General features: G+C 38.8%; 1 protein-coding gene across 1 annotated transcript in view; it reads right to left on the reverse strand.

Moving 5' to 3' along the window:
* Nucleotides 1–16,669, reverse strand: part of LOC124010736 (receptor tyrosine-protein kinase erbB-4-like) — a 129,738-nt gene that overhangs the window by 186 nt on the left and 112,883 nt on the right. The gene's annotated exons all lie outside the window — the stretch shown is intronic.

The raw sequence follows: 16,669 nt of genomic DNA on the forward strand, positions 1-16,669 counted from the left end.
GTACAAGTTGGAACACACATGCGCACGCACACACACAAACGTACACACACACACACTCAGAACCCCCCCATCCTCCCACAAATGCAATTCAATAAAAAATAAAAAATAAATACCCCACCCTGTCTCACATCTGTGTGTAGTCAGCCACCTGCAAAACACCACCAGAGCTGAAGCATGTTGTAGCCATAGGTCAGGTCTTAAACGTTATGCCTAGGTTTCATCACCCCCACAGAGCTGAAGCATGTTGTAGCCATAGGTCAGGACTTAAGCCACGTTATGTCTAGGTTTCATCACCCCCACAGAGCTGAAGCATGTTGTAGCCATAGGTCAGGACTTAAGCCACGTTATGTCTAGGTTTCATCACCCCCACAGAGCTGAAGCATGTTGTAGCCATAGGTCAGGACTTAAGCCACGTTATGTCTAGGTTTCATCACCCCCACAGAGCTGAAGCATGTTGTAGCCATAGGTCAGGACTTAAGCCACGTTATGTCTGGGTTTCATCACCCCCACAGAGCTGAAGCATGTTGTAGCCATAGGTCAGGACTTAAGCCACGTTATGTCTAGGTTTCATCACCCCCACAGAGCTGAAGCATGTTGTAGCCATAGGTCAGGACTTAAGCCACGTTATGTCTGGGTTTCATCACCCCCACAGAGCTGAAGCATGTTGTAGCCATAGGTCAGGACTTAAGCCACGTTATGTCTGGGTTTCATCACCCCCACAGAGCTGAAGCATGTTGTAGCCATAGGTCAGGACTTAAGCCACGTTATGTCTGGGTTTCATCACCCCCACAGAGCTGAAGCATGTTGTAGACATAGGTCAGGACAAAATGCCACGAGAGAGAGAGGGAGAGAGAGAGAGAGAGAGAGAGAGAGAGAGAGAGAGAGAGAGAGAGAGAGAGAGAGGGAAGAAGAGAGTTTGTTCTGCGTTAGACACAGAGGAGTGTGCAAGTGGAGTCTGTGGTCATCGCTCGTCTGCATCCCAAGCTATGGGCCCTGGTCAATAGTAGTGCAATATATAGGGAATAGGGTGCCGTTTGGGACACAACCCTTGTGTCTGTTAAAGTGAGGAGGAAGTGAAAAGGGGAGAAGTGTGGAGCCGCATATGCAGCATAAAATATGACCCTCAGTCCTGATTCAGTCTTTGGCAGAGCGGCTACATCAGATCAGCCTGATGGCACTTTATTCCCTTCAGAGCCCAGACGTCTCTGGTCTAAAGTACTGCATAATATAGGGAACAGGGCACCAATTGGGACGCAACAACTAAATACCCACCTATATGAAACAAAGGGCTATTTCAATATGACAGTACCATTCTACTTAGAATGCATTCTAAGTATGTTGCTTCATTCCAACTGGACATTGGAAAGTACAGAAGCCTTGGCATAGCAGGAAGGAAGCAGCTAGACCCAAATGAAACTAGTCTCATTAATGAATAGGAAGCAGCTAGACCCAAAGGAAACTAGTCTCATTAATAAATAGGAACCAGCTAGACCCAAATGAAACTAGTCTCATTAATAAATAGGAAGCAGCTAGACCCAAATGAAACTAGTCTCATTAATGAATAGGAAGCAGCTAGACCCAAAGGAAACTAGTCTCATTAATAAATAGGAAGCAGCTAGACCCAAAGGAAACTAGTCTCATTAATAAATAGGAAGCAGCTAGACCCAAATGAAACTAGTCTCATTAATAAATAGGAAGCAGCTAGACCCAAAGGAAACGAGTCTCATTAATAAATAGGAAGCAGCTAGACCCAAATGAAACTAGTCTCATTAATAAATAGGAAGCAGCTAGACCCAAATGAAACTAGTCTCATTAATAAATAGGAAGCAGCTAGACCCAAAGGAAACTAGTCTCATTAATGAATAGGAAGCAGCTAGACCCAAAGGAAACTAGTCTCATTAATAAATAGGAGGCAGCTGGTCCCAAAGGAAACTAGTCTCATTAATAAATAGGAGGCAGCTTGTCTCAAAGGAAACTAGTCTCATTAATAAATAGGAAGCAGCTAGACCCAAAGGAAACTAGTCTCATTAATGAATAGGAGGCAGCTAGACCCAAAGGAAACTAGTCTCATTAATAAATAGGAGGCAGCTAGTCCCAAAGGAAACGAGTCTCATTAATAAATAGGAGGCAGCTGGTCCCAAAGGAAACTAGTCTCATTAATAAATAGGAAGCAGCTAGACCCAAAGGAAACTAGTCTCATTAATAAATAGGAGGCAGCTAGTCCCAAAGGAAACGAGTCTCATTAATAAATAGGAGGCAGCTGGTCCCAAAGGAAACTAGTCTCATTAATAAATAGGAGGCAGCTAGTCCCAAAGGAAACGAGTCTCATTAATAAATAGGAGGCAGCTGGTCCCAAAGGAAACTAGTCTCATTAATAAATAGGAGGCAGCTGGTCCCAAAGGAAACTAGTCTCATTAATAAATAGGAAGCAGCTAGACCCAAAGGAAACTAGTCTCATTAATAAATAGGAAGCAGCTAGACCCAAAGGAAACTAGTCTCATTAATAAATAGGAAGCAGCTAGACCCAAAGGAAACTAGTCTCATTAATAAATAGGAGGCAGCTAGTCCCAAAGGAAACTAGTCTCATTAATAAATAGGAAGCAGCTAGACCCAAAGGAAACGAGTCTCATTAATAAATAGGAAGCAGCTAGACCCAAAGGAAACGAGTCTCATTAATAAATAGGAAGCAGCTAGACCCAAAGGAAACTAGTCTCATTAATAAATAGGAGGCAGCTAGTCCCAAAGGAAACTAGTCTCATTAATGAATAGGAAGCAGCTAGACCCAAAGGAAACTAGTCTCATTAATAAATAGGAGGCAGCTAGTCTCAAAGGAAACTAGTCTCATTAATAAATAGGAGGCAGCTAGACCCAAATGAAACTAGTCTCATTAATAAATAGGAGGCAGCTGGTCCCAAAGGAAACTAGTCTCATTAATAAATAGGAAGCAGCTAGACCCAAAGGAAACTAGTCTCATTAATAAATAGGAGGCAGCTAGACGCAAAGGAAACTAGTCTCATTAATAAATAGGAAGCAGCTAGACCCAAAGGAAACTAGTCTCATTAATAAATAGGAAGCAGCTAGACCCAAAGGAAACTAGTCTCATTAATAAATAGGAGGCAGCTAGACGCAAAGGAAACTAGTCTCATTAATAAATAGGAGGCAGCTGGTCCCAAAGGAAACTAGTCTCATTAATAAATAGGAAGCAGCTAGACCCAAAGGAAACTAGTCTCATTAATAAATAGGAAGCAGCTAGACCCAAAGGAAACTAGTCTCATTAATAAATAGGAGGCAGCTGGTCCCAAAGGAAACTAGTCTCATTAATAAATAGGAAGCAGCTAGACCCAAAGGAAACTAGTCTCATTAATAAATAGGAAGCAGCTAGACCCAAAGGAAACGAGTCTCATTAATAAATAGGAAGCAGCTAGACCCAAAGGAAACTAGTCTCATTAATAAATAGGAAGCAGCTAGACCCAAAGGAAACTAGTCTCATTAATAAATAGGAGGCAGCTGGTCCCAAAGGAAACTAGTCTCATTAATAAATAGGAGGCAGCTGGTCCCAAAGGAAACTAGTCTCATTAATAAATAGGAGGCAGCTAGTCCCAAAGGAAACTAGTCTCATTAATAAATAGGAGGCAGCTGGTCCCAAAGGAAACTAGTCTCATTAATAAATAGGAAGCAGCTAGTCCCAAAGGAAACTAGTCTCATTAATAAATAGGAGGCAGCTAGACCCAAAGGAAACTAGTCTCATTAATAAATAGGAAGCAGCTAGACGCAAAGGAAACTAGTCTCATTAATAAATAGGAGGCAGCTGGTCCCAAAGGAAACTAGTCTCATTAATAAATAGGAAGCAGCTAGACCCAAAGGAAACTAGTCTCATTAATAAATAGGAAGCAGCTAGACCCAAAGGAAACGAGTCTCATTAATAAATAGGAAGCAGCTAGACCCAAAGGAAACTGGTCTCATTAATAAATAGGAGGCAGCTAGACCCAAAGGAAACTAGTCTCATTAATAAATAGGAAGCAGCTAGACCCAAAGGAAACTAGTCTCATTAATAAATAGGAGGCAGCTTGTCTCAAAGGAAACTAGTCTCATTAATAAATAGGAAGCAGCTAGACCCAAAGGAAACTAGTCTCATTAATAAATAGGAGGCAGCTTGTCTCAAAGGAAACTAGTCTCATTAATAAATAGGAAGCAGCTAGACCCAAAGGAAACTAGTCTCATTAATACATAGGAGGCAGCTTGTCTCAAAGGAAACTAGACTCATTAATAAATAGGAGGCAGCTAGTCCCAAAGGAAACTAGTCTCATTAATAAATAGGAGGCAGCTGGTCCCAAAGGAAACTAGTCTCATTAATAAATAGGAGGCAGCTTGTCTCAAAGGAAACTAGACTCATTAATAAATAGGAGGCAGCTAGTCCCAAAGGAAACTAGTCTCATTAATAAATAGGAAGCAGCTAGACCCAAAGGAAACTAGTCTCATTAATAAATAGGAAGCAGCTAGACCCAAAGGAAACTAGTCTCATTAATAAATAGGAAGCAGCTTGTCTCAAAGGAAACTAGACTCATTAATAAATAGGAGGCAGCTAGACCCAAAGGAAACTAGTCTCATTAATAAATAGGAAGCAGCTAGACCCAAAGGAAACTAGACTCATTAATAAATAGGAAGCAGCTAGACCCAAAGGAAACTAGTCTCATTAATAAATAGGAAGCAGCTAGACCCAAAGGAAACTAGTCTCATTAATAAATAGGAAGCAGCTAGACCCAAAGGAAACTAGACTCATTAATAAATAGGAGGCAGCTAGACCCAAAGGAAACTAGTCTCATTAATAAATAGGAGGCAGCTAGACGCAAAGGAAACTAGACTCATTAATAAATAGGAAGCAGCTAGTCTCAAAGGAAACTAGTCTCATTAATAAATAGGAAGCAGCTAGACCCAAAGGAAACTATTATCATTAATAAATAGGAGGCAGCTAGACCCAAAGGAAACTAGTCTCATTAATAAATAGGAGGCAGCTAGACGCAAAGGAAACTAGACTCATTAATAAATAGGAAGCAGCTAGTCTCAAAGGAAACTAGTCTCATTAATAAATAGGAAGCAGCTAGTCTCAAAGGAAACTAGTCTCATTAATAAATAGGAAGCAGCTAGACCCAAAGGAAACTAGTCTCATTAATAAATAGGAAGCAGCTAGACCCAAAGGAAACTAGTCTCATTAATAAATAGGAAGCAGCTAGACCCAAAGGAAACTAGTCTCATTAATAAATAGGAAGCAGCTTGTCTCAAAGGAAACTAGACTCATTAATAAATAGGAGGCAGCTAGACCCAAAGGAAACTAGTCTCATTAATAAATAGGAAGCAGCTAGACCCAAAGGAAACTAGACTCATTAATAAATAGGAAGCAGCTAGACCCAAAGGAAACTAGTCTCATTAATAAATAGGAAGCAGCTAGACCCAAAGGAAACTAGACTCATTAATAAATAGGAGGCAGCTAGACCCAAAGGAAACTAGTCTCATTAATAAATAGGAGGCAGCTAGACGCAAAGGAAACTAGACTCATTAATAAATAGGAAGCAGCTAGTCTCAAAGGAAACTAGTCTCATTAATAAATAGGAAGCAGCTAGACCCAAAGGAAACTATTCTCATTAATAAATAGGAAGCAGCTTGTCTCAAAGGAAACTAGACTCATTAATAAATAGGAGGCAGCTAGACCCAAAGGAAACTAGTCTCATTAATAAATAGGAAGCAGCTAGACCCAAAGGAAACTAGACTCATTAATAAATAGGAAGCAGCTAGACCCAAAGGAAACTAGTCTCATTAATAAATAGGAAGCAGCTAGACCCAAAGGAAACTAGTCTCATTAATAAATAGGAAGCAGCTAGACCCAAAGGAAACTAGACTCATTAATAAATAGGAGGCAGCTAGACCCAAAGGAAACTAGTCTCATTAATAAATAGGAGGCAGCTAGACGCAAAGGAAACTAGACTCATTAATAAATAGGAAGCAGCTAGTCTCAAAGGAAACTAGTCTCATTAATAAATAGGAAGCAGCTAGACCCAAAGGAAACTATTCTCATTAATAAATAGGAGGCAGCTAGACCCAAAGGAAACTAGTCGCATTAATAAATAGGAAGCAGCTAGACCCAAAGGAAACTAGTCTCATTAATAAATAGGAGGCAGCTAGACCCAAAGGAAACTAGACTCATTAATAAATAGGAAGCAGCTAGACCCAAAGGAAACTAGTCTCATTAATAAATAGGAAGCAGCTAGACCCAAAGGAAACTAGTCTCATTAATAAATAGGAAGCAGCTAGACCCAAAGGAAACTAGTCTCATTAATAAATAGGAGGCAGCTAGACCCAAAGGAAACTAGTCTCATTAATAAATAGGAGGCAGCTTGTCTCAAAGGAAACTAGTCTCATTAATAAATAGGAGGCAGCTAGTCCCAAAGGAAACTAGTCTCATTAATAAATAGGAGGCAGCTAGACCCAAAGGAAACTAGACTCATTAATAAATAGGAAGCAGCTAGACCCAAAGGAAACTAGTCTCATTAATAAATAGGAGGCAGCTAGACCCAAAGGAAACTAGACTCATTAATAAATAGGAGGCAGCTAGACCCAAAGGAAACTAGACTCATTAATAAATAGGAGGCAGCTAGACCCAAAGGAAACTAGTCTCATTAATAAATAGGAGGCAGCTAGACCCAAAGGAAACTAGACTCATTAATAAATAGGAAGCAGCTAGACCCAAAGGAAACTAGTCTCATTAATAAATAGGAGGCAGCTGGTCCCAAAGGAAACTAGTCTCATTAATAAATAGGAGGCAGCTAGACCCAAAGGAAACTAGTCTCATTAATAAATAGGAAGCAGCTAGACCCAAAGGAAACTAGTCTCTTAATAAATAGGAGGCAGCTGGTCCCAAAGGAAACTAGTCTCATTAATAAATAGGAAGCAGCTAGACCCAAAGGAAACTAGTCTCATTAATAAATAGGAAGCAGCTAGACCCAAAGGAAACTAGTCTCATTAATAAATAGGAAGCAGCTAGACCCAAAGGAAACTAGTCTCATTAATAAATAGGAGGCAGCTAGACCCAAAGGAAACTAGTCTCATTAATAAATAGGAAGCAGCTAGTCTCAAAGGAAACTAGTCTCATTAATAAATAGGAGGCAGCTAGACCCAAAGGAAACTAGTCTCATTAATAAATAGGAGGCAGCTAGACCCAAAGGAAACTAGTCTCATTAATAAATAGGAAGCAGCTAGACCCAAAGGAAACTAGTCTCATTAATAAATAGGAAGCAGCTAGACCCAAAGGAAACTAGTCTCATTAATAAATAGGAAGCAGCTAGTCTCAAAGGAAACTAGTCTCATTAATAAATAGGAAGCAGCTAGTCTCAAAGGAAACTAGTCTCATTAATAAATAGGAAGCAGCTAGACCCAAAGGAAACTAGTCTCATTAATAAATAGGAAGCAGCTAGACCCAAAGGAAACTAGTCTCATTAATAAATAGGAAGCAGCTAGACCCAAAGGAAACTAGTCTCATTAATAAATAGGAAGCAGCTAGACCCAAAGGAAACTAGACTCATTAATAAATAGGAGGCAGCTAGTCTCAAAGGAAACTAGTCTCATTAATAAATAGGAAGCAGCTAGACCCAAAGGAAACTAGTCTCATTAATAAATAGGAAGCAGCTAGACCCAAAGGAAACTAGACTCATTAATAAATAGGAAGCAGCTAGACCCAAAGGAAACTAGTCTCATTAATAAATAGGAAGCAGCTAGACCCAAAGGAAACTAGACTCATTAATAAATAGGAGGCAGCTAGTCTCAAAGGAAACTAGTCTCATTAATAAATAGGAAGCAGCTAGACCCAAAGGAAACTAGACTCATTAATAAATAGGAGGCAGCTAGACCCAAAGGAAACTAGTCTCATTAATAAATAGGAGGCAGCTAGTCCCAAAGGAAACTAGTCTCATTAATAAATAGGAGGCAGCTTGTCCCAAAGGAAACTAGTCTCATTAATAAATAGGAAGCAGCTAGACCCAAAGGAAACTAGTCTCATTAATAAATAGGAAGCAGCTAGACCCAAAGGAAACTAGTCTCATTAATAAATAGGAAGCAGCTAGACCCAAAGGAAACTAGTCTCATTAATAAATAGGAAGCAGCTAGACCCAAAGGAAACTAGACTCATTAATAAATAGGAAGCAGCTAGACCCAAAGGAAACTAGTCTCATTAATAAATAGGAGGCAGCTAGTCTCAAAGGAAACTAGTCTCATTAATAAATAGGAGGCAGCTAGTCTCAAAGGAAACTAGTCTCATTAATAAATAGGAGGCAGCTTGTCTCAAAGGAAACTAGTCTCATTAATAAATAGGAGGCAGCTAGTCCCAAAGGAAACTAGACTCATTAATAAATAGGAGGCAGCTAGACCCAAAGGAAACTAGTCTCATTAATAAATAGGAAGCAGCTGGTCCCAAAGGAAACTAGACTCATTAATCGATAGCCACTCTGTGCCTCCTAGTATGTTTAGCTAAAAATAATGCTGAGGCTAATGTCAAAGTAACAGCTTCAGTGAAAACCACTCCAATACAATCCAATGAATAACCATTTAACAATATACTGTAGCTGGCCACAATATAGTCCGGAATACATCTATTGAATCCGATTACTGTGGACATAAAGGAAGAAACATTGATCCAAAATGGCCGATGTTTCCCACACTGGGAGAGAACAGAAAAGCACCAACAAGTTATGCCAAGTGACAACAATTGACAGCTGATTGATGGACAGATATCAATCCAAGACCAAAGTCACACACACTGTGGGCATATTACAGTACATTTGAAAAGTACTACATAGGAGACACATTAATAGGTATGTACCATGTACCGTCTATGTACCATTTTCTAACACCCAGCCCTGAGGAGTGGCCAACCCTCCTGGAGAGCAAGCAGGATTCTCCCTTTCTCATTTCATCACTGTTTGAATGAAATGTCAAACCACCTAAACATATGTTACAAAATAATAACAACAGCATACTTTAAACTTAGTAACAGTCATCGAATTGTGAGTGTTAAGTTAATGTTCAAAGCATCCTGACTACACCTAACCAGGGTTTTTTGGTGTTCTATTCTTGACCCTGCTCATAGGCCGAAAGTCAAAACATGTAGAATGGCAGGAAATGAGCTTTAAAACAGTAACATTTTCCCCAGTCAACCTTCTAGGGATTGTGCCAGGGGGCAATGAAATTCACATAGCAAATCTCAATCCAAGCTTTCTTCAAAAGTTGGCAGCCCTTCATATCATTACACCAAACCCATTTAAAAAGCTGTAAAAGTCCCCATCTGAAGACGGCGTAGACATATTTGTCTCTAAACAGAATAGAGTGTAAACAGAAGAGGTCTCCTGAGTCCTCTTCTCCTCCTGTCTCTGCCAGCCAGATGAACATATTGTTCAGTAGGAAAGAGAGGAGAGGAGTACAAGGCATGCAGACAGTGTGGGGGAGGCCTCCCCCTCTACTCCCCTCCCCTCACGCTCTGTCCATCCTGATAACCATAATTGTGTTTTAAGGCCCCTGATTAAATTGTGCCATCTCAAATGATATTGTTTCACAATGAATCCTTATGAAAAATGCCCCATATTAAAGGATTATGGTATCTGGTGAAGGCAGCGAGCTGGAAGGAGGGAAGGAGGGAGGAGGGAAGGAGGGATGGAGGGAAGGAGGGAGGGAAGGAGGGATGGAGGGAAGGAGGGATGGAGGGAAGGAGGGAAGGAGGATGGAGGGAAGGAGGGAAGGAGGATGGAGGGAAGGAGGGAAGGAGGGATGGAGGGAAGGAGGGAAGGAGGGAACGAGGGAAGGAGGGATGGAGGGAAGGACAGAAGGAGGGAAGGAGGGAAGGATGGATGGAGGAAGGAGGGAAGGAGGGATGGAGGGCTGGAGGGATGGAGGGAAGGAGGGAAGGAAGGATGGAGGGAAGGAGGGACAGAGGGAAGGAGGGGAGGAGGGATGGAGGGAAGGAGGGAAGGAGGGAAGGAGGGATGGAGGGATGGAGGGAAGGAGGGAAGGAGGGATGGAGGGAAGGAGGGAAGGAGGGAAGGAGGGACGGAGGATGGAGGGATGGAGGGAAGGAGGATGGAGGGAAGGAGGATGGAGGGAAGGAGGATGGAGGGATGGAGGGAAGGAGGATGGAGGGAAGGTGGATGGAGGGAAGGAGGATGGAGGGATGTAGGGAAGGAGGATGGAGGGAAGGAGGATGGAGGGAAGGACGATGGGGGAATTATTTTTTCTTCTCAGCTGTCTCGACAGATGGAGTGCCAAATTAATGTCTTGTCATCTCTGTTTGTCTGTGTCTGTGTCTGTGTCAGTGTCAGTGTCAGTGTCAGTGTCTGTGTCTGTGTCTGTGTCTGTGTCTGTGTCTGTGTCTGTGTCTGTGTCTGTGTCTGTGTCTGTGTCTGTGTCTGTGTCTGTGTCTCTCTGTATCACTATAAAGTAAACTGAAAACAATAAACCCAGTCAATCTAAATCAAATTTAACTTACACCTAACACACTGATAGCCTTAAAACCGGTTTTAAAAATCACAACACTCTCTCAAAGTGTCAATCTGAAACTTTGCCTCCACCTGTCTAATTTCTTCGCCAATACGCCCAATGCTTGTCACTAACTCTGGCTAAATCCTCAGGGACTTTGTTTTTAGAGGTGACACAAAATGCAATCAGGTGGGAGACTAAATTCAATAATGGCCACAAATGAAAATTGAGTCAGAGACACTCTGCACTTAAGGAGCTAAGCATGGGCTTGCTCTTCTAATAAGAGCCAACGGCGTCATTGCCTCGCTGCATTTAAATGAACTAGAGCCCCCCCACCAATCACCACGGGAAAACAAAAGCCTCGGCCAAAGAGACGAGTGCTCTGGAATACCAATGGACCAACCAAAACACTTAGATGCGGCGTTTAACACTTATTCTCCAGTGTGGGTCGTAGGAAGCCACAGAGGTAAACAAATAACAGACAGATGAATTATGGGAAAGCAAAAATGGGATACATTTATTATTGACGTCTAAAACTTCTGAAGTATAAAAATCGAAACCGTCTTCAGACATATAAGTTAACCAGACAAATCATGACCAATCAATTTCATTTACCACAGGTGGACTCCAATCAAGTTGTAGAAACATCTCATCTCAAGGATCAATGGAAACAGGATGCACCTGAGCTCAATTTCCAGTCTCACAGCAAAGGGTCTGAATACTTACGTAAAATAAGGTATTTCTATTTAAAAAAATATATATATAAATGTGCCAACATTTCTAAAAACCTGCTTTTCTTTGTCATTATGGGGTACTGTGTGCAGATTGATGAGGAAAAACATTGATTTAATAAATTTTAGAATAAGTCTGTAATGTAACAAAATGTGTAAAAAGTAAGTTAAGCAGACAAGACTCAGGGATGACTGATCATGGAGATCCCATCAATCTCCACCCAGTTAGGGAAATATGCTTTTAGTTTTTTTGGGCCTCTCATGTGAAATGATCTCCAAAACTCATTAAAGTTGGTGGAGTTTAGGAGTTGAGGGAAATTCAAGCAGACGTTAGAGGGCTTCTTACTGAAGAATGTTTTGTTCCATATGATTGTGTTTTGCTTTTCATGTTCTGTGTAATTGATGTGTATATAGATATGTGTAGTGTAATTGATGTGTATATACATATGTGTAGTATAATTGATGTGTATATAGATAGGTATAGTGTAATTGATGTGTATATAGATAGGTATAGTGTAATTGATGTGTATATAGATATGTAGTGTAATTGATGTGTATATAGATATGTGTAGTGTAATTGATGTGTATATAGATATGTATAGTATAATTGATGTGTATATAGATATGTATAGTGTAATTGATGTGTATATAGATATGTATAGTGTAATTGATGTGTATATAGATATGTGTAGTATAATTGATGTGTATATAGATATGTAGTGTAATTGATGTGTATATAGATATGTGTAGTGTAATTGATGTGTATATAGATATGTGTAGTGTAATTGATGTGTATATAGATATGTAGTGTAATTGATGTGTATATAGATATGTGTAGTGTAATTGATGTGTATATAGATATGTATAGTGTAATTGATGTGTATATAGAGATGTATAGTGTAATCGATGTGTATTGAGATATGTATAGTGTAATTGAAGTGTATATACAGTTTAAGTTTGAAGTTTACATACACCTTAGCCAAATACATTTAAACTCAGTTTTTCACAATTCCTGACATTTAACCCTAGTAAATATTCCCTGTCTTAGGTCAGTTCGGATCACCACTTTATTTTAAGAACGTTATATGTCAGAATAATAGTAGAGAGAATGATTTATTTATTGTATTTCTTGTATATGATTTAATCCTTGTATTTCTTTCATCACATTCCCAGTGGGTCAGAAGTTTACATACACTCAATTAGTACCTGGTAGCATTGCCTTTAAATTGTTTAACTTGGGTCAAACATTTCGGGAATCCTTACACAAGCTTCCCACAATAAGTTGGGTGAATTTTGGCCCATTTCTCCTGACAGAGTTGGTGTAACTGAGTCAGGTTTGTAGGCCTCCTTGCTCACACACGCTTTTTCAGTTCTACCCACAAATGTTCTACAGGATTGAGGTCAGGGCTTTGTGATGGCCACTCCAATACCTTGACCTTGACCTTGCTTCAATATATCCACATCATTTTCTTGACATCTATGTTGTGAAGTGCACCAGTCCCTCCTGCAGCAAAGCAGCCCCACAACATGATGCTGCCACCCTGTGCTTCACAGTTGGGATGGTGTTCTTCAGCTTGCAAGCCTCCCCCTTTTTCCTCCAAACATAACAATGGTCATTATGGCCAAACAGTTCTATTTTTTTTCATCAGACCAGAGGACATTTCTCAGAAAAGTACGATCTTTGTCCCCATGTGCAGTTGCAAAACGTAGTCTGGCTTTTTTATGGCAGTTTTGGAGCAGTGGCTTCTTCCTTGCTGAGCGGCCTTTCAGGTTAAGTCGATATAGGACTCGTTTTACTGTGGATATAGATACGTTTGTACCTGTTTCCTCCAGCATCTTCACAAGGTCCTTTGCTGTTGTTCTAGGATTGATTTGCACTTTTCGCACAAAAGTACGTTAATCTCTAGGAGACAGAACGCGTCTCCTTCCTGAGTGGTATGATGGCAGCATGGTCCCATGGTGTTTATACTTGTGAACTATTGTTTGTACAGATGAACATGGTACCTTCAGGCATTTGGAAATTGCTTCCAAGGATGAACCAGAATTGTGAGGTCTTGGCTGATTGATTTTGATTTTCCCATGATGTCAAGAAAGAGGCACTGAGTTTGAAGGTAGGCCATGAAATACATCCACAGGTACACCTCCAATTGACTTAAATTATGTCAATTAGCCTATCAGAAGCTTCTAGAGCCATGACATAATCTTCTGGAATTTTCCAAGCTGTTTAAAGGCATAGTCAACTTAGTGTATGTAAACATCTGACCCACTGGAATTGTGATACAGTGAATTATAAGTGAAATAATCTGTCTGTAAACAATTGTTGGAAAAATTACTCGTGTCATGCACAAAGTAGATGTCCTAACCGGCTTGCCAAAACTATAGTTTGTTAAGAAGAAATTTGTGGGGTGGTTGAAAAACTAGTTTTAATGACTCCAACCTAAGTGTATGTAAACTTCCGACTTCAACTGTAGATATGTGTAGTATAATTGATGTGTATATAGAGATGTATAGTATAATTGATGTGTATATAGATATGTATAGTATAATTGATGTGTATATAGATAAGTATAGTATAATTGATGTGTATATAGATATGTATAGTGTAATTGATGTGTATATAGATATGTATAGTGTAATTGATGTGTATATAGATATGTATAGTATAATTGATGTGTATATAGAGATGTATAGTATAATTGATGTGTATATAGATACGTATAGTATAATTGATGTGTATATAGATATGTAGTGTAATTGATGTGTATATAGATATGTGTAGTATAATTGATGTGTATATAGATATGTATAGTATTATTGATGTGTATATAGATATGTGTAGTGTAATTGATGTGTATATAGATATGTGTAGTATAATTGATGTGTATATAGAGATGTATAGTGTAATTGATGTGTATATAGATATGTATAGTATAATTGATGTGTATATAGATATGTAGTGTAATTGATGTGTATATAGAGATGTATAGTGTAATTGATGTGTATATAGATATGTATAGTGTAATAGATGTGTATTGAGATATGTATAGTGTAATTGAAGTGTATATACAGTTTAAGTTTGAAGTTTACATACACCTTAGCCAAATACATTTAAACTCAGTTTTTCACAATTCCTGACATTTAACCCTAGTAAATATTCCCTGTCTTAGGTCAGTTCGGATCACCACTTTATTTTAAGAACGTTATATGTCAGAATAATAGTAGAGAGAATGATTTATTTATTGTATTTATTGTATATGATTTAATGCTTGTATTTCTTTCATCACATTCCCAGTGGGTCAGACGTTTACATACACTCAATTAGTACCTGGTAGCATTGCCTTTAAATTGTTTAACTTGGGTCAAACATTTCGGGAATCCTTACACAAGCTTCCCACAATAAGTTGGGTGAATTTTGGCCCATTTCTCCTGACAGAGTTGGTGTAACTGAGTCAGGTTTGTAGGCCTCCTTGCTCACACACGCTTTTTCAGTTCTACCCACAAATGTTCTACAGGATTGAGGTCAGGGCTTTGTGATGGCCACTCCAATACCTTGACCTTGACCTTGCTTCAATATATCCACATCATTTTCTTGACATCTATGTTGTGAAGTGCACCAGTCCCTCCTGCAGCAAAGCAGCCCCACAACATGATGCTGCCACCCTGTGCTTCACAGTTGGGATGGTGTTCTTCGGCTTGCAAGCCTCCCCTTTTCCTCCAAACATAACAATGGTCATTATGGCCAAACAGTTCTATTTTTTTCATCAGACCAGAGGACATTTCTCAGAAAAGTACGATCTTTGTCCCCATGTGCAGTTGCAAAACGTAGTCTGGCTTTTTTTATGGCAGTTTTGGAGCAGTGGCTTCTTCCTTGCTGAGCGGCCTTTCAGGTTAAGTCGATATAGGACTCGTTTTACTGTGGATATAGATACGTTTGTACCTGTTTCCTCCAGCATCTTCACAAGGTCCTTTGCTGTTGTTCTAGGATTGATTTGCACTTTTCGCACAAAAGTACGTTAATCTCTAGGAGACAGAACGCGTCTCCTTCCTGAGTGATATGATGGCAGCATGGTCCCATGGTGTTTATACTTGTGAACTATTGTTTGTACAGATGAACATGGTACCTTCAGGCATTTGGAAATTGCTTCCAAGGATGAACCAGAATTGTGAGGTCTTGGCTGATTGATTTGATTTCCCCATGATGTCAAGAAAGAGGCACTGAGTTTGATGGTAGGCCATGAAATACATCCACAGGTACACCTCCAATTGACTTAAATTATGTCAATTAGCCTATCAGAAGCTTCTAGAGCCATGACATAATCTTCTGGAATTTTCCAAGCTGTTTAAAGCCATAGTCAACTTAGTGTATGTAAACATCTGACCCACTGGAATTGTGATACAGTGAATTATAAGTGAAATAATCTGTCTGTAAACAATTGTTGGAAAAATTACTCGTGTCATGCACAAAGTAGATGTCCTAACCGGTTTGCCAAAACTAGAGTTTGTTAAGAAGAAATTTGTGGGGTGGTTGAAAAACTAGTTTTAATGACTCCAACCTAAGTGTATGTAAACTTCCGACTTCAACTGTAGATATGTGTAGTATAATTGATGTGTATATAGAGATGTATAGTATAATTGATGTGTATATAGATAAGTATAGTATAATTGATGTGTATATAGATATGTATAGTATAATTGATGTGTATATAGAGATGTATAGTGTAATTGATGTGTATATAGATATGTATAGTGTAATTGATGTGTATATAGATATGTATAGTGTAATTGATGTGTATATAGAGATGTATAGTGTAATTGATGTGTATATAGAGATGTATAGTGTAATTGATGTGTATATAGATATGTATAGTATAATTGATGTCTATATAGATATGTATAGTGTAATTGATGTGTATATAGAGATGTATAGTGTAATTGATGTGTATATAGAGCTGTATAGTGTAATTGATGTGTATATAGATATGTATAGTATAATTGAAGTGTATATAGAGATGTATAGTGTTATTGATGTGTATATAGAGATGTGTAGTATAATTGATGTCTATATAGATATGTATAGTGTAATTGATGTGTATATAGAGATGTATAGTGTAATTGATGTGTATATAGAGCTGTATAGTGTAATTGATGTGTATATAGATATGTATAGTATAATTGAAGTGTATATAGAGATGTATAGTGTTATTGATGTGTATATAGATGTGTAGTATAATTGATGTGTATATAGATATGTATAGTATAATTGATGTGTATATAGATATGTGTAGTATAATTGATGTGTATATAGATATGTATAGTATAATTGATGTGTATATAGATATGTATAGTGTAATTGATGTGTATATAGAGATGTATAGTATAATTGATGTGTATATAGATATGTATAGTATAATTGATGTGTATATAGA

Source organism: Oncorhynchus gorbuscha, linkage group LG23 (assembly GCF_021184085.1).
Source record: "Oncorhynchus gorbuscha isolate QuinsamMale2020 ecotype Even-year linkage group LG23, OgorEven_v1.0, whole genome shotgun sequence".
In the NCBI taxonomy this organism is placed as follows: Eukaryota; Metazoa; Chordata; class Actinopteri; order Salmoniformes; family Salmonidae; genus Oncorhynchus; species Oncorhynchus gorbuscha.